The sequence below is a fragment of the Anolis sagrei genome, chromosome 7 (assembly GCF_037176765.1).
Source record: "Anolis sagrei isolate rAnoSag1 chromosome 7, rAnoSag1.mat, whole genome shotgun sequence".
NCBI classification, from domain to species: Eukaryota; Metazoa; Chordata; class Lepidosauria; order Squamata; family Dactyloidae; genus Anolis; species Anolis sagrei.
In genome coordinates, this window is record NC_090027.1 from 1272144 (window position 1) to 1291382 (window position 19239).

At 45.8% G+C, this 19239-nt stretch overlaps 1 protein-coding gene across 2 annotated transcripts in view; it reads right to left on the reverse strand.

Annotated features, from left to right (window-relative positions):
* The window catches only part of SLC39A14 (solute carrier family 39 member 14), a 62842-nt gene extending 44274 nt beyond the window's left edge, over positions 1-18568 (reverse strand). For both annotated transcript variants that reach the window (XM_067470619.1, XM_067470620.1), the window contains exon 1: positions 18495-18568. The gene's annotated coding sequence lies outside the window, so the exon portion shown is untranslated. The remainder of the gene's footprint in view (positions 1-18494) is intronic.
* Between the last annotated feature and the right edge of the window lie 671 nt (positions 18569-19239).

Genomic DNA, 19239 nt, shown 5'->3' on the forward strand with positions numbered 1-19239 from the left:
TGAACAAACAAGGCAGGCTGGGAAACTCTGGATCCAAAAAGGCAGTAAAAAATTGTGGTAGTGGTTCTTTTTGTGTGTTTTCAACTGCTCTGTGGGAAATAATATACATATGATGAGGGCTAATGAAATCTGTGTTGCACGCTGACATTCTTGCTGCACATACAAGCAACATCTAAAATTATATGAATAGGTAAAGGTAAAGGTTTTCCCCTGACATTAAGTCCAGTCATGTCTGACTCTGGGGTGTGGTGCTCATCTCCATTTCTAAGCCGAAGAGCCAGCGTTATCCATAGACACCTCCAAGGTCATGTGGCCGGCATGACTGTATGGAGCGCTGTTACCTTCCCACTGGAGCAGTACCTACTGATCTACTTACATTTGCATGTTTTCGAACTGCTAGGTTGGCAGAAGCTAAGGCTGACAGCGGAAGCTCATGCCGCTCCCCGGAATCGAATCTGCAACCTTTCGGTCAACAAGCTCAGCAGCTCAGCGCTTTAACCCACTGCGCCACCAGTTATATATATTAGGTTAGGTTAGGTTATATATATTAAAATATATATAACCTAATTGGTTTTCTCTGGGCCCCTGGTGGCTCAGCGGGTTAAACTGCTGAGCTGCTGAACTTGCAGGGAGCAGGGTGAGCTCCCGCTGTCAGCACCAGCTTCTGCCAACCTAGCAGTCCGAAAACATGCAAATTTTTCAGTGGGAAGGTGACGGCGCTCCATGCAGTCGTGCCAGCCACATGACCTTGGAGGTGTATGTGGACAAACCCGACACTTTAGCCTAGAAATGGAGATGAGCACCACCCCCCAGAGTCGGACATGACTAGACTTTATGTCAAGGGGAAACCTTTACCTTTACCTAGTTTGTTTTATTTCAGTCCTATCTTCCCATGAAAATACTTCTAATAAACCTATATACCGGTAGTAAGATAGCATTATTTCTACATTTGGAATGGGAGAAGGCAAGTGAGGGTGCCTTGCCTGAACCCATTCAATTACTAATTAATATTAAAATTCAGAGCAACCAGATCAATAGCTGGATCTCTCAATGTCCACGTTAGGGATATGCAAGTCCAAAATACAAATATTCCCTTGCAGCAGAGCTAATTGCTCTCTTTGACACTCAAGTCCAAATTTTCAAGCATATGTTGTTCAAGCAGATATAGAAAATAGTGTGAGGTTGTATATCTTCTTACCAAAGGCTCAGCGGAAGAGACAGGTTTTAAGGTTCTTTTTAAAGGTTTCTAGGGTTTCCTAATCTCATTTAAGCATTACAAAGCATTATTTGACTGGACAAAGGCTTGGTCCCACAACCATATCTTTGTTTTCTTTCTAAAGGCCAGGAGAGAGGCGACTGATCTAATCCCACTGGAGAGAAAGATCCAAAGCCGAGGAGTCATCACTGAGAAGGCCCTGTCTCTCATCCCCACCAACTGCACTTTAAGATCATCTGGGGAGGCCTTGCTCTCGGTCCTGCCTTTGTCACAAACACGTTTGGCGGGGACGAGAGACAGGGCCTTCTCAGTGGTGGCCCCTCAGCTATGGAACGCCCTCCCTGGGGAGATCAGATCTGCTCCCTCCCTCTTGACGTTTTGGAGGCAAGTCAAAACATGGCTATTCAAGCAGAGTAGCTAATATAGGAAATCTGACAATGACCTGACAATGGAATTGGACAATGCTGGAGAATAAGGAGACGCCTATGATGTTATTTTTATTGCTTTTGTGATGTCTTATACTGTTTAATTTTTTTTTAATCTATATTATGTTTCTATGTACACTGATTTGTCAGAAACCGCCTTGAGTCGCCAATTGGCTGAGAAAGGCAGTATACAAAGACAGTAAATAAATAATAATAATAAATAAGATATAGAAAAAGCAAGTCAAATCACTAAAGCTGCGTTTCTCAACCTGGGGGTCGGGACTCCTGGGGGGCCCGCGAGAGGGTGTCAGAGGGGTCACCAAAGACCCATCAGAAAGGTGGAAGGTGAACTACATCTCCCTTAAATCACTGTCAATTAATCCCAAATCCCTCCAGTACATTCTGTTGGTCATGGGGGTTCTGTGTTGGAAGTTTGGACCAATTCTATCATTAGTGGGGTTCAAGGGACTCTTTGATTGTAGGTGAACTATAAATCTCAGCATCTACAACTCCCAAATACAAAGCTTTAATTTCCTCAAACTCCACCAGTGTTCACATTTGGGCATATTGAGTATTTGTGTGAAGTTTGGTCCAGATCTATTATTGTTTGAGTCCACAGTGCTCTCTGGATGTAGGTGAACTACAACTCCAAAACTCAAGGTCAATGCCCACCAAAGCCTTCCAATATTTTCTGTTGTTCATGGGAGTTCTGTGTGCCAAATTTGGTTCAATTCCATTGTTGGTGGAGTTCAGAATGCTCTTTGATTGTAGGTGAACTATAAATCCCACCAACTACAACTCCCAAATGACAAAATCAGTCCCCTCGACCCCACTCCACCAGTATTCAAATGTGGGCGTAGCAGATATTTGTGCCAAATTTGATCCACTGAATTAAAATATATCTTACATATCAGTTATTTACATGATAATTCCTAACAGTAACAAAATTGCAGTTATGAAGTAGCAACGAAAATAATTTCATGGTTGGGGGTCAGCACAACATATAGAACTGTATTAAGGGGTCACGGCATCAGAAAGGTTGAGAACTACTGCACTAAAGAGACAATAGCCTCTACGTTGCAAGCCACTGTGCCTCCGTTGTCTCCTTCAATTATTGAACTGACCCTTAAAAATCCATACAACATGTCTAGCGTATCAAGAGATATCCTGGGTATACTAACCTCAGCAGACTGAAGGCCAAAACCAAGGTTACAACAACATCTGTTATAGAACTCCAGTATGCTGATGACAATGTCGTCTGTGTGCATTCAGAAGAAGATCTACAAGCCACTCTCAACACCTTTGCAGAAGCATTCACGAAGCTTGGCCTGTCACTGAACATCGAGAAAACCAAAGTGCTGTTCCAGCAGGCACCAGCCATCCCCTCTCCAATGCCAGAGATACAGCTTAATGGTGTAACATTAGAAAATGTGGACCATTTCCGCTTCCTTGGCAGCCACCTCTCCACCAAAGTCAACATCGACACCGAAATACAACTCCGCCTTAGCTCTGCAAGTGCAGCATTTTCCCGAATGAAGCAGAGAGTGTTTGAGGACCGGGACGTCCGTAGGGAGACCAAGGTGCTTGTCTATAAAGCTATTGTCCTTCCAACCCTGCTATACGGCTGCAAGACGTGGACTGTCTACAGACGTCACATGCAACTCCTGGAACGATTCCATCAGAGCTGCCTCCGGAAAATCCTGCAAATCTCCTAGGAAGACAAGCGGACAAACGTCAGCATGCTGGAAGAAGCAAAGACCACCAGCATTGAAGCGATGGTCCTCTGCCATCAACTCCGCTGGGCCGACCACGTTGTCCGGATGCCTGACCACCGCCTCCCAAAGCAGTTGCTCTACTCTGAACTTAAGAACGGAAAACGGAATGTTGGTGGACAGGAAAAGAGATTGAAAGATGGGCTCAAAGCCAACCTAAAAAACTCTGGCATAGACACTGAGAACTGGGAAGCCCTGGCCCTTGAGTGCTCCAGCTGGAGGTCAGCTGTGACCAGCAGTGCTGTAGAATTCGAGGAGGCACGAGTGGAGGGCGAAAGAGAGAAATGTGCCAAGAGGAAGACGCGTCAAGCCAACCCAGACCGGGACTGCCTTCCACCTGGAAACCAATGCCCTCACTGTGGGAGAAGATGCGGGTCAAGAAGACCCGCATCTACGAACCCACAAGGAAACACATATTGGAAGAGGGATCGCCTAAGTAAGTAAGTAAGTAAGTAACACTCTGTCTGGCCAAATATATAGTTATGAGATGCATTGTGTTGTCTATTGTTGTGTCAATATTGTATATTATGCTTTTATGGTTTTAAATTGTATATCGTTGATTAATTCTTATCCTTGTTGTAAACCGCGTTGAGTCGCCTGTTGGGCTGAGAAACTGCGGTATACAAGTAAAGTAAATAAAATAAATAAATAAATAAAGGAAAAGGAAAAGGAAGAGATGAAAGAAAGTAGCGAGGGGGGATACTTTGTTTGCATTTTTATTATGTCTAGGCAGGACACATCACAATATTCAGGAATTCTCTTTAGTCAGTGAGAAAATAACATAAATACCTTTCACATGGATTCTCTAGTGTACTCACATAAGCAGTTCTGAAACCATTCAAGGAGAAAGTGTTTTAACAAGCACTGTAAACACAACTTCTGAAGAGTGCAGAATATGTTTTGTGTTCATTGAGTATTTGTACTGCGCTATGCTACTTGTAATCAAGCACACACAAAAAACAAGAACTAGGCACGCTCCCCAGCTTGGTTCAGAAAATAATTTTCTAACCACGATGTCAACGTGAGTTTTTAAAAGGCATACACAAAATCGAGAGTAAGCTATTCGTGCACACTATCATTTCACACTTTTTAGCTTTGCCAAGAAGCTGCCATCACCAGTTTAGCATCGGCCCCCGTGGAGTCACAAGCTCCGCTCCTCCTGATAAACTATTCTGCATTCCTACATCAGAGCAATCTACTAGAGAGAGATGCTGCATGCAGAGATTTTCAGTGGAGTTGACTAGAGAATGCAATTTAGCCACTACTGTGTTTTCTGATGGTTTTTGGCAATCCCTTTGACATCCCCTCCAGAAATGCTGTGACAGATAGAAGTGTGGTAAAGCGAGAACTACAAAAAAAGAGCAGAACCATCCTTTTGCCAGCTTCCCTTTTATGCTCCCACTGGAAGGTCCCAAGAGTTGAAGGAAGAAAGCTATGGATAAGAGACAGGATGCAAGTCAAAAACTTCAGACTTGGAGCATCATTCCATGCTTCTTCTAATTGCAATTATTCCACTGTTGCTTTGCATTTTAACAAACTGATCTACAAGCTGGGCTGTTGTAGGTTTTTTCGGGCTATATGGCCATGTTCTAGAGGCAATTCTCTCCTGACGTTTCGCCTGCATCTATGGCAAGCATCCTCAGAGGTAGTGAGGTGTGTTGGAACTAGGAAAATTGGGTTTATATATCTGTGGAATAATGTCCAGGGTAGGACAAAGAACTCTTATCTGTTGGAGGGAGGTGTGAATGTTTCAACTGACCACCTTGATTAGCATTTGATGGCCTGGCAGTTGTTTGGTGTGGCTTGTTAGTGCCTGGGGGCATCTTTTGTTGAGAGGTGTTTAGCTCTCAACAGCAAAACAACGGAGAGGAAACAATCAGGAACAGCTAATCGCCTCTCAACAAAAGATTCCCTCAGGCACTAACTAGCTACACCAAAAAACAGCCAGGCCATCAAATGCTAATCAAAGTGGTCAGTTGAAACATTCACACCTTGCTCCAACAGACAAGAGTTCTTTGTCCCACCCTGGTCATTCCACAGATAAATAAACCCATTTTCCTAGTTCCAACAGATCGCACAACCTCTGAGGATGCTTGCCATAGATGCAGGCAAAACATCAGGAGAGAATGCCTCTAGAGCAGTGGTTCTCAACCTGGGGTCCCCAGATGTTTTTGGCCTTCAACTCCCAGAAATCCTAACAGCTGATAAACTGGGATTTCTGGGAGTTGTAGACCAAAAACATCTGGGGACCCCAGGTTGAGAACCACTGCTCTAGAACATGGCCATATAGCCTGAAAAAACCTACAACAACCCAGTGATTCCGGCCATGAAAGCCTTCGACAAAGCATTTTCATGTAATGGAACTGATGGAAATACTCCTGCCAATACTAATACAATTCACTCCCACAATCGAAATTTCTGCTTCTGAAGCAAACCTCCAAGACGTGATAGCATTTTTCACATATCTCATGAGACGTACACTGTCCTGTCAAGCAAGTACTGTATTACCTGGAACAATGGTTTGGCAGACTCCAAGAGAGGAATTTGCACAGTGCCTACACCCAGAATCCATTAGCACCCTAAACCATAGGAAATGTACTTCAACTCCACTGAAACTCTATAACTTTATTATTCACATGTTTGCCTTGGAAATATAAAGCTTACTCAACATGCTCAGAAGACGCTTCCTTCTTGGAAGGAGAGCAAGGACCAATCTCAATAAAATAGTGAAGAGTAGAGACATCACACTGGCAACGAAGATCCGCATAGTCAAAGCCATGGTATTCCCCATAGTCACCTATGGATGTGAGAGCTGGACCAGAAGGAAGGCTGACTGAAGGAAGAACTGTGGTGTTGGAGGAAAGTTCTGAGAGTGCCTTGGACTGCGAGAAGATCCAACCAGTCCATACTTCAGGAAACAAAGCCCGGCTGCTCATTAGAGGGAAGGATAGTAGAGGCCAAGATGAAGTCCTTTGGCCACATAATGAGAAGAAAGGAAAGCTTGGAGAAGACAATGATGCTGGGGAAAATGGAAGGAAAAAGGAAGAGGGGCCGATCAAGGGGAAGGTGGATGGATGGGATCCTTGAAGTGACTGGCTTGACTTTGAAGGAGCTGGGGGTGGTGACGGCCGTCAGGGAGCTCTGGCCTGGGCTGGCCCATGAGGTCATGAAGAGTCAGAAGTGACTGAATGAATAAACAACAACAACAACACACTCAATGTACAGGCCACACATATTCAAGAGCTGCTAGACGGCAACTTTCTTCTCCTCCCTCTACAATAGAGCAAAGAAAACACACGATATATTCTCAGATCTTAACAAAAAATTTCAGTGTTTTCAGACCAGTGCTTGCTCACTAATCCAATCACACATTGATTTGTTTCAGCAAATTCCATTCCTTGGCTTCCAAATGATTCATAGTTAAGAATGGGGTGAAACAACAGGAAGTGCCTCGGCAGGAAGGGAAATCCACTCCTGAAAGAGTTGTTATTATGGAGAAAAGGGATCTCCACTCAAGATATGTGTGTGTGTGTGTATATATATGGAGTCCCCGGTGGCAGAGCCTGTTAAACTGCTGAGCTGCTGAACTTGTTGACCAACAGGCCGCAGGTTCAAATCCAGTGAGCGGGGTGAGCTCCTACTGTTAGTCCCAGCTTCTGCCAATCTAAGAGTTGAAAAACATGCAAATGTGAGTAGATCAATAGGTACCACTTCGGTAGGAAGGTAACGGTGCTCCATGCAGTCATGTCAGCCACATGACTTTGGAGGTGTCTACGGACAATGCCGGCTCTTTGGAAGATGAGCGCCAACCCCCAGAGTCGGGCACGACTGGACTTAATGTCAAGGGAAAACCTTTACCTTTACACACACACATAATATCTGGAGTTACACTTATAAAATGCACTCGTTTGACTTACAAAAAAATTCAACTCAAGAATACACCTACAGAACCTATCTTGTTCGTAACTTGGGGGCTGCCTGTATTATGTTTGAACTGGCATTCTGACTCGCCAACACATCTGCTGGGGAAATCATACATTTGCCCACTGCTACAATAAATGCTCTGTCAGTTCTTGAACAATGTACCCACCCATTTATACTGTTTACTCTGCTCAGGTAATTGCCCATGGAAAATTCCCAGCTACCTCACTGTAAACTCAGGTAGCTTTCATTTGAAAAACCAGCTTCCATCTGCTCAGGTAAACCACACTCACCTAAGTGGGCCTCTGTTCACACCTTCCAAACGACATGGGAGAACAAGTGACAATCTCCTATAACAGTGGTTCTCAACCTGTGGGTCCCCAAGTGTTTTGGCCTAAAACTTCCAGAAATCCCAGCCAGTTTGTAAGCTGTAAGGATTTCTATATACCAAAGGCAGGTGCATTCAAGGTAGGCACTGAACAGTAGATGTTACATATGGAGTTACGTGTGAAGCATAGATCAATAGGGTCTTTCGGAGTTACACTGGATGGGCAGGTGAAGGTGACAAAGTGGTTAAGCCCATGATGGCGAACCTATGACACGTGTGTCAACACTGACACGCGTAGCCATTTTCGATGACACACAGCCGCATGCGGCCGCATGCAGAGAACATGGGGCCGCATCCCAAGAAGGACATTTCATCCTTGGCTCCTACACCAGCATTTTTCTATAATGCCAAGATACATGGCATTATAGAAAAAGCAGGTGAGTTAAATAATTAGTTTTTGGTTTATTAAATACAGTTATATATTACAATAATATATTTTTGTTATTAAACTATAAATATCATGAAATTATGGGTTTTTTCTCGAAGTGACACCACACTCGAGTTATGCTCGGTTTTTTGGCGAGTATTGACACACCAACCTCAAAAGGTTGCCCATCATTGGGTTAAGCCCTGGAGTGTGTGGAAGTGAATACATAAGGGTGTATGTATATTGGTAAGAATATCAATAAAGGGGCGCTTCAGTATCCCCGATGATGGAGAAGGCATGGGTAGGAATCATCTATGGCAGGCATATAGCCGGGGGGGGGGGGGTTGAGGGGCTTCAGCCGCCCCCCGAAATTCTCAGTGTGGTCCGCAAGGCGGCCTTACGGGTGCATTATTTAAACTGTTATGTTTATTCATATCATGATCTGATCACCATACTCAATCTATCCCATATGCATGGGGGTATTGGGGTAACAATACAAAAGGTTTGCTAGGGTAAACCCTCTCTCACTCAGACCCAGCCCCCCCCCCCCACCATATCAAACTCAGCCCCCGCAAATCAAAATCCTGGCTACGGGTCCGATCTATGGGAAACAGTCTTTACGAATACATGAAATATCCAGCCTGAGAGTAAAAGCACAACAGACTTGAGAATAGGTAATAAATGGGTAAGTCATATTGGGGTTCCAGGTACTAGAAGAGAAGTGGATCCTGGAGTCAAGGGGTTGTGAAGACACAGGGACACCAGATGAACCCTAGTTGGTCAACATCTGCCAGATGAGGGGCAGTTAGGTATTACTTGGGTAATAGAGGGAGGGAGACCAGGCAAAGCTGCATTGAGAAAGCACGAACTGCAGAACAAGGAAGGCAGGGAAATTGAGCCCCCAAGCAAGCCCCCAATTAAATGATCAGGCACCAAGAATCAGGGCCATAAAAACTCCTGAGCTTTGAAGCTCAGTAAGACTAATCAGAAATGCCCTATTTATAGCTATCTTCTAATTTGCTTAATAGGGTATTAGATAATTTTCTCCTTCCATTTATATAATTTCATGTTGTAAACAATTTTACATTAAAGATTTCCCCCTGACATTAAGTTGAGTCATGTCCGACTCTGGGGGGTGGTGCTCATTTCAATTTCTAAGTGAAAGAGCTGGTGTTGTCCATAGACATCTCCAGATCATGTGGCTAGCATGACTGCATAGAGCGCTGTTACCTTCCCATCAAAGCAGTACCTACTGATCTACTCACATTTGCATGTCTTCAAACAGTTAGGTTGGCAGAAGCTGGGGCTAACAGTGGGAGCTCCCACTGCTCCCCAGATTCGAACTGCTGAGCTTTCAGTCAGCAAGTTCAGCAGCTCAGCGGTTTAACCTACTGCGTCACCGGGGGACACCTCAATTTTACTTTCTTTTAATTATTTAGAGAGCTTTTACTTACTATTAAGCTGCAAAAACTTTGTTTTTTTACTGAAGGACATCCTTCAGCATAATTGTGTTGCATTGTTTTTATAATTGTGTTGTATTGTTTTTATTTGATGTTTTAATTGTTGTTTGATTGCTGTGTTTTAACTGTAATTTTTGGGCTTGTCCCTTGTAAGCCGCCCCGAGTTCCCTAGGGGAGATGGTTGGCGGGGTATAAAAATAAAGTTATTATTATTATTTGAAACACAACAAGAGGAGTCCACAGCAGACACTCTGCTGGCTGTTGTATTGGATCACACGTCGGACCCTTTTCAAGTGTCTAGGACTGTGTGATGTATCAGTGAATAATGCGTGCAGATCCGGGTAGGGTGGCCTTCTGCAGCTGGCAGATGGTAATTTTGTCAGTGCCGATTGTATTTAAGTGTAGGCCAAGGTCTTGAGGCACTGCACCCAGTGTGCCGATCACCATTGGGATCCCCTTGACTGGCTTGTACCAGAGTCTTTGCAGTCCGATCTTTAAATCCTCATATCGTGTCAGCTTTTCCAGATGTTTCTCTTCAATCCTGCTCTCACCTGGGATTGCAACATTGACAATCCATACTTTGTTTTTTAACACGATCGTGAGGTCAGGAGTATTGTGCTCCAAAACTCTGCCTGTCTGAATCCGGAAGTCTCAGAGTAGTAGTAGTAGTAGTAGTAATAAAGCCCTAAACGACTCTGGCCCTGTTTACCTTTCCGAACGTATTCTCCCCTATGAACCATCAAGATTATTAAGTTCGTCTGGAGAGGCCCTGCTCTCGGTCCCACCGGCCTCGCAAGCACGTCTGGTGGGGACGAGGGACAGGGCCTTCTCGGTGGTGGCCCCTCGACTCTGGAACTCTCTCCCACTGGAGATCACAACCACCCCGTCTATCCTGACATTTAGGAAACAGGTGAAGACCTGGTTATGGAGACAGGCATTCGACGAGTGAGCCAACACCCTGAGATATGGACGGAGGAAGATGAGCAACGATTTTAGTGTCACGACTGACCATTATAGTTATTGATTGTAATTGTTTTACTGTAATATGTATTATGATGTTTTATTGATTGTATGTGATTTTATGGTTGGAAACCGGTCTGAGTCCCTCGAGAGAGGTGAGAAGATCGGTATATAAAATTTTTAAATAAATAAATAAATAAATTGTTGTTGTTATTATTATTATTATTATTATTATTATTTGCTATAGTTTACCTATGAAAATCTCACCGAGTCTCAACCAATTCAACACAGTTTGTGATAGCCACAAAACTAAAGTTTCTGGAGTAGAACAACTACTTGCAAAGTAAGTACTGCGCGATTAAATAGGAAATAACACTTTCAAATTTCAGATTTCTTTTTCTTCAAATTTTGTTACAGAGTGTAATTCAGTGCACTGAGACAGCAAGGAATGAATGAATGGTGTGTGTGTGTGTGTGTGGAAAAGTCTTCTTGGGTGTGATGTAAGAGGAAATGAGCAACGTGGAGCCTAGACATACATGCGGCTTTGTGGAAAGAGATCCACTCCTGGAAGCAGCGTGGCTGGCTTGAAGGTGGGCGAGCGGCATTAACACATTTTGACATCACAGTAATTGCCATGGCTCAAGGCTATCAAATCGCAAGATTGGAAGTTTGGTGAGGCATCAGCGCTCTGTGGCAGAGAAGGCTGATTCTACAGTATTCAGGCCTGGGCCAACTTTGGCCCTCTCTCCAGGTGTTTTGACTTCAACTCCAAAAATTCCTAATTGTGGGATTTGGAGTCCAAAACACCTGGAGGGAGGGTTGAAGCTGGCCCGGCCTGTATCAGATATCTTATCAATTATTTAAACAAGGCTCTCACGTTGCCTTCCTTTCTCCAAGGTAAACATTCCCAGCTGCACCTCAAAGGGATTCTTGGCTTTCAGATCTTTGGCCATTATTTTGGCCTCCCTTCTTTGGACACAGCAAAAAGAGTGGGAGTCGGACTCAAGCCCATAACCAAGGGAGCAGTTAGGGGTTCAACCCTCCATCCCAAATTTTAAGGTCCAAAAAAAACCCTCCTAAATTTCAACTGGTTAGCCAAATCTCCATGCCAAGTATACGAGAAGCAAAAATTCGAGTCCCTCCAAAACTGCAAGCACTAACTAAACCACATTTGGATTATTCATTACTTATCTTTTGACCAATTTACCATATATACTCGAGTATAAGCCGACCTGAATATAAGACGAGGCACCCAATTTTACCACAAAAAAATGGGAAAATGTATTGACTCGAGTATAAGCCGAGGGTGGGAAATGCAGCAGCTACTAGTAAATTTCAAAATAAAAATAGATACCAATAAAATTATATTAATTTAGGCATTAGTAGGTTACATTTTTTTGAATATTTACATAAAATTGTATTTCAAGATAACACTGTCCAACTCTGATTAAATCATTATTCTAACCTTCTTCAATGTAAATATGCTTAAATGTCCTCCAACAATAATAAAAGAGTAAAATAATAATATAATAAAATAATAAATGTAACAATAACAATAATAAATAGAGCAAAATAATAAATGTAATAATAACAACAATAATAAAATAATAAATGCAATAATAATAACAACAAAGAAAAATAATAAATAACATTAACTCGAGTATAAGCCGGGGGAGACTTTTTCGGCCTAAAAAAAGGACTGAAAAACTAGGCTGATACTCGAGTATATACAATACATTGCAATAGAAGCAATAGCTGACATAGTGGAAGCGACCACAGTGGACGCCCTGCCAAAATATGGTAGCCAGCAGGCAAAGCCTAAGGTGTGGGACAGGAGGGACAAGGATTTGATCTGGATCACTAAGGAAACGAAGGAAACTGTGGAAATGGAGGTATCTCCCACTGGTTTATCTAATCCAAACTCTGCCAAAGAAACAATGGAACAGGAGCAAAGACAAGAAGCTGTGTCATTGTTAGACCTTGGACTTGACATGAACAAGAACCAAGTGAAAGCACAATTAGTGCAAAATCCACAGGCTCCAGGATTGCCAGGATATGTATTTCATGTGGATAAGAAGAGGCATCTAAGGGCCCTTCTACACAGCCCTGTATCCCAGAATATCAAGTTGGGAGGGAGAGCAAGTACCCCAGAAGACAGGAGCAGAATTCAAAGGGATCTTCACAGATGGGAGAGATGATGGGTCAAAACCAACAAAAGGAAGTTCAACAGGGGCAAAGGCATGATGCTCCACTTAAGCAGAAAAAAGGAAATGCAAAGAAGATGTTAGCTGACCTTGATTGATTCTTGCTCCAGCCTGAACATGAAAGGCACTGCAGACTGAAGATGATGGCTGGCTCATCAGCAGGACGTGTGAAAAAGATCTTACAGTCCTCATGGACAGGATGATGAATGTCATCCGGCGGCTTAAAAAGCCAATGGGATGTTGGCCTGCATCAACAGGAGTCTAGTGCCTAGATCTAGGGAAGTCATGCTCCCCATGCTCTATTCCGCCTTGGTCAAATCACACCTGGAATCACACTGTGTCCAACTCTGGGCACCACAACTGAAGGGAGATGTGGACTCTAAGCTGGAAGGTGTCCAGACTAGGACAACTCAAAGGATCAAGAAGAAGAAGGACTTTATTTTTCTCCCCTGCCTCCATCTCCCCGAAGGGACTCGAGGCGGCTTACGTGGGGCCCAAGCCCAGGCAGAATACAATTAAAATAAAGCAATAACAATGAAAACAGCATAAAAACAGCGTAAAAGAACATAACAGAAATAGCTAGCAACCACAACAATAGCAGACTAATTTTGGAGGGGGGGAGGAAAACCACTACGTGAACTAGTTAAAGGATAAAGTGGTTTGGTAAGGTAGATGACAATGTATTAAGGCACAGGAAAAAAATAATGGAATCAGAGCTAATTAACAGGATCAGTTAATATAATATAGGACATCAGATTGAGTGACAATTCAAGTCATGATACAGGCCATTTGTCATAGGAGTAGTCAATCAAAAGCACGATGAAACAACTACGTCTTTAATTCCTTACGGGTCTGGAGAACAAGCCCTATGAAGAGTGGCTTAAAGAGCTGGGCATGTATAGCCAGAAGAAGAGAAGGCTGAGAGGAGACATGATGAATTTCATTTGTACATATGTGAGAAGTCATATAGAGGAGGGAGCAAGCTTGTTTTCTGCTGCACTGGAGACTAGGATGCAGAACACTGGCTTCTCAACCACTGGGTTCCCAGGTGTTTTGGCCTACAACTCCCAGAAATCTCAGTCAGTTTACCAGCTGTTAGGATTTCTGGAAATTGAAGGCCAAAACATCTGGGGACCACTAAACTACAGGAAAGGAGATTCCACCTCAACATGAGGAAGAACTTCCTAACTGTAAGGAGAGCTGTTCAGCAGTGGAACTCTCTGCCACGGAGTGCGATGGAAGCTCTTTCTTTGGAGGCTTTCAAACAGGGGCTGGGGGTGCTTTGAATGAGATTTCCCTGCTTCTTGGCTGAATGGGGTTGGAGTGGATGATGGCCCACCAGGTCTGTACCAACTCTATGATTGTTGAAGGCTTTCATGGCTGGACTTACTAGGTTCTTGTGGATTTTTTCGGGCTATAGAGCCATGTTCTAAAGGCATTTCTCCTGACGTTTCGCCTGCATCTATGGCAAGCATACCTCTACCTCTGAGGATGCTTGCCATAGATGCAGGCGAAACGTCAGGAGAAATGCCTCTAGAACATGGCTCTATAGCCCGAAAAACCCCACAAGAACCTAACTCTATGAATCTACGATTCTATGATCAAGGGTCTGGAGAACAAGCCCTATGAGGAGCGGCTGAAAGAGCTGAGCATGTTTAGCCTGAAAAAGAGAAGGCTGAGAGGAGACATGATAATGAGAGCCATGGATCAAGATGTGAGGGGAAGATGTAAACAGTTCAGGCCCCACCTATCTCCATGATCGCATTGCCTTCTATGAACCAGCACGAACTGTAAGATAGATCTTCTGGGGAGGCCCTCCTTTCGCTCCCACCACCATCACAAGTATGGTTGGTGGGGACGAGAGAGAGGGCCTTCTTGGTGGTGGCCCCCCGTCTCTGGAACACCCTTCCTCGGGAAATAAGACAGGCCCCCTCCCTCCCCTCTTTTTGTAAGAGCTTGAAGACCTAGCGGTTTTAACAAGCCATTGAGAATGACCAGTTCTAGTCCAGCCCCAAACATTATTGAATATGGCCTTGCACTCTTACCTATGACCCCGGTCATCCCTTTAATGGAAGTGAGCAGCCACAGACCCCTACCTGCTATTAACCTTAGCCTGTTAGAGCACTGTACTTGATTCCCGGCCCCCTCATATTTTGAGTTTGCACTAGCCTCGGCCCGGCTTTTTAATTGCTCTGAATAGGCAGGACTATTTTTATTGTTATTGTGATAATTTTATGCTTATGTTGTTTTGATAATTCTATGTTATGCTGTTTACTTTGTATGTTTCGGTGAAGTTACTTGGAAACTTCCCTGAGTCCCCTTCGGGAAGACAGAGCGGTATATAAATAAAGTTATATTATCATTATATTATTATAAGTCATAGAGAGGAGGGAGCAAGCTTGTGTTCTGCTGTCCCAGAGACTAGGAAGCAGAGCACTGGCTTCAAATGACAGAAAAGAAAAAAGATTCTGCCTGAACATGAGGAAGAATTTCCTAACTGCAAGAACTGTTCAGCAGTGGAACTCTCTGCAATGGAATGCGGTGGAGGCTCCATCTTAGGAGATTTTCAAACAGAGGCTGGATGGCCATCTGTCGGGGGTGCTCTGAATGGGATTTTCCTGTTTCTTGGCAGAATGGGGATGGACTGGATGGCCCATGAGGTCTCTTCCAACTCTAGGATTTTATATGAGAGCTGTTCAGCAGTGGAACTCTCTGCCCTATAGTGTGGTGGAGGCTCCTTCTTTGGAGGCTTTGAAACAGAGGCTAGATGGCCATCTGTTGGGGGTGCTTTAAATACGATTTTCCTGCTTCTTGGCAGAATGGGGTTAGACTGGATGGCCCATGAGGTCTCTCCCAACTCTAGGATTCTCTATGAGAGCTGTTCAGCAGTGGAACTCTCTGCCACGGAATGCAGTGGAGGCTCCTTCTTTGGAGATTTTCATACAGATTTTCCTTGTTCTTGACTTCAAAGGACAGGAAAGGAGATTCCACCTCAGTATGAGGAAGAACTTCCTAACTGTGAGAGCCGTTCAGCAGTGGAACTCTCTGGCTTGGAGTGTGGTGGAAGCAGGGGCTGAAAGGCCATCTGTTGGGGGTGCTTTGAATGTAATATTCCTGCTTCTTAGCAGAAGGGGGTTGGACTGGATGGCCCAGGAGGTCTCTCTTCCAACTGTAGGATTCTATGTGAGAGCTGTTCAGCAGTGGAACTCTCTGCCCCGGAGGGAGTGTAGTGGAGGCTCCTTCTTTGGAGGCTTTGAAACAGAGGCTGGGTGGCCATCTGTCAGGGGTGCTTTGAATGCGATTTTCCTGCTTCTTGGCAGAATGGGGTTGGACTGGATGAGGCCCACCAGGTCTCTCCCAACTATAGGATTCTATGCTTCTATGATTGTTCAGCAGTGGAACTCTCTGCCTCAGAGTGTGGTGGAGACTCCTTCTTTGGAGGCTTTGAAACAGAGGCTGGATGGCCATCTGTCAGGGGTGATTTGAACGCGATTTTCCTCCTTCATGGCAGAATGGGGTTGGACTGGGTGGCCCATAAAGTCTCTCCCAATTCTAGGGTTCTGTAGGAGAGCTGTTCAGCAGTGGAACTCTCTGCCCTGGAGTGTGGTGGAGTCTCCTTCTTTGGAGGCTTTGAAGCAGAGGCTGGATGGCCATCTGTTGGGGTTGCTTTGAATGCAATTTTCCTTGTTCTTGACTTCAAATGACAGGAAAGGAGATTCCACTTCAGTATGAGGAAGAACTTCCTAACCGTGAGAGCTGTTCAGCAGTGGAACTCTCTGCCTTGGAGTGTGGTGAAAGCAGGGCTGGATGGCCATGTGTCAGGGGTGCTTTGAATGCGATTTTCCCTCTTGTAGGCAGAATGGGGTTGGACTGGATGATGGCCCAGGAGGTCTCTCCCAACTCTAGGATTCTATGTGAGAGCTGTTCAGCAGTGGAACTCTCTGCCTTGGAGTGGGTGGAAGAAGGGGCTGGATGGTCATCTGTTGGAGGTGCTTTGAACGCAATTTTCCTGCTTGTTGGCAGAATGGGGTTGGACCGGATTATGGCCCAGGAGGTCTCTTCCAACTCTTTGATTCTAGGATTCTATGATTGTTCAGCAGTGGAACTCTCTGCCCCGGAGGGAGTGTGGTAGAGACTCCTTCTATGGAGGCTTTTAAGCAGAGGCCGGACGGCCATCTATTGGGGGTGCTTTGAATGGGATTTTCCTGCTTTTTGGCAGGAAGGGGTAGGACTGGATGATGGCCCAGGAGGTCTCTCCCAACTCGAGGATTCTGTATGAGAGCCGTTCAGCAGTGGAACTCTCTGCCTTGGAGTGTGGTGGAGGCTCCTTCTATGGAGGCTTTGAAGCAGAGGCTGGATGGCCATCTGTCAGGGGTGCTTTGAATGGGATTTTCCTGCTTCTTGGCAGAATGGGGTTGGACTGGATGATGGCCCAGGAGGTCTCTCCCAACTCTAGGATTCTATGTGAGAGCTGTTCAGCAGTGGAACTCTCTGCCTTGGAATGGGTGGAAGAAGGGGCTGGATGGTCATCTGTTGGGGTGCTTTGAACGCAATTTTCCTGCTTGTTGGCAGAATGGTGTTGGACTGGATGATGGCCCAGGAGGTCTCTCCCAACTCGAGGATTCTGTATGAGAGCCGTTCAGCAGTGGAACTCTCTGCCTTGGAGTGTGGTGGAGGCTCCTTCTATGGAGGCTTTGAAGCAGAGGCTGGATGGCCATCTGTCAGGGGTGATTGGAATGCAATATTCCTGCTTCTGGGCAGAATGGGGTTGGACTGGATGATGGCCCAGGAGGTCTCTCCCAACTCGAGGATTCTGTATGAGAGCCGTTCAGCAGTGGAACTCTCTGCCTTGGAGTGTGGTGGAGGCTCCTTCTATGGAGGCTTTGAAGCAGAGGCTGGATGGCCATCTGCCAGGGGTGCTTTGAATGCAATATTCCTGCTTCTTGGCAGAATGGGGTTGGACTGGATGATGGCCCAGGAGGTGTCTCCCAACTCTAGGATTCTGTATGAGAGCTGTTCAGCAGTGGAACTCTCTGCCTTGGAGTGTTGTGGAAGAAGGGGCTGGATGGCCATCTGTCGGGGGTGCTTTAAATACGATTTTCCCTCTTGTTGGCAGAATGGGGTTGGACTGGATGATGGCCTGCCAGGTCTCCCCCAACTCTTCTAGGATTCTATGACTGTGAGAGGTGTTCAGCAGTGGAACTCTCTGCCTTGGAGTGTGGTGGAAGCAGGGGCTGGCTGGCCATCTGTCGGGGGTGGTTTGAAAGCGCTTTTCCCTCTTGTTGGCAGAATGGGGTTGGACTGGATGATGGCCCAGGAGGTCTCCCCCAACTCGAGGATTCTGCCTTGGAGTATGGTGGAAGCAGGGGCTGGCTGGCCATCTGTCAGGGGTACTCTAAATACGATTTTCCCTCTTGTTGGCAGAATGGGGTTGGACTGGATGATGGCCCAGGAGGTCTCCCCCAACTCGAGGATTCTATGACTGTGAGGGGTGTTCAGCAGTGGAACTCTCTGCCCCGGGGGAGTGAATGGGCGCCTGGAGAGAGGGGGCTGTGGTGGGCCCCTGGGGCCGGTCTAGATGCCTCCTGGGGCGCCCTCCTGGCCTGCCATTCCTTCCTGGGGGTCTGGTGAGGAGAAGCCTGGGAGGCGGGCCTGTGGCCTCTGAGGGGAGAGGAAGGGGCCTTCCCCTGGGCTGTCACTCCACTGAGGGAATAAGAATAGGGAAATCTCCCCTCCGCTCCATTCCCATTCCCGCCAGCCCTCCTTTCTTCCCCCGCTCACCTCTCCGCCTCAGCCGGCGCCTCTCCCTCCGAGCCAGGCCCGCCAACACGCTGACTGACTGACTGGCCGACTGACTGACTGACTTCCAAGGGACGCTCTCAGCTCCGTCTGCGCATGCTCACAGCCGGCGACGACGAGGAGGCTCGCGCGCCATCACCATCCGCGCCGCCTGCCGCCACGCCCCTTTCCCCTCTCCTCCAATCACAGGCCGGAGAGCGAGCAAGGGGTTTAGCATTATCCCCGCCCTGTCTAGTTTGAGATTGGATGCCAATTAGCATAGCCGCGCCCCCACCTCCATGTACCACGTGGCGTTTGGGAGCTGAAGGCCTTCCAGGAGGAAAAGGATCCAGAATGGCACCCCAGGGTTACAGATGACAGAGAATGTCTTCTCGAAGGCTTTCATGGCCGGAATCACTAGGTTCTTGTGGGTTTTTCCGGGCTGTATGGCCATGGTCTAGAGGCATTCTCTCCTGACGTTTCACCTGCATCTCTGGCAAGCATCCTCAGAGGTAGCGAGGTCTGTTGGAACTAGGAAAAAGGGTTTATATATCTGTGGAATGACCAGGGTGGGACAAAGGACTCTTGTCTGCTGGAGCTAGGTGGGAATGTTTCAAATGACCACCTTGATTAGCATTTGATGGCCTGGCAGTGCCTGGAGCAATCTTTTGTTGAGAGGTGATTAGATGTCCTTGTTGTAGGTTTTTTCCGGGCTATATGGCCATGGTCTAGAGGCATTCTCTCCTGA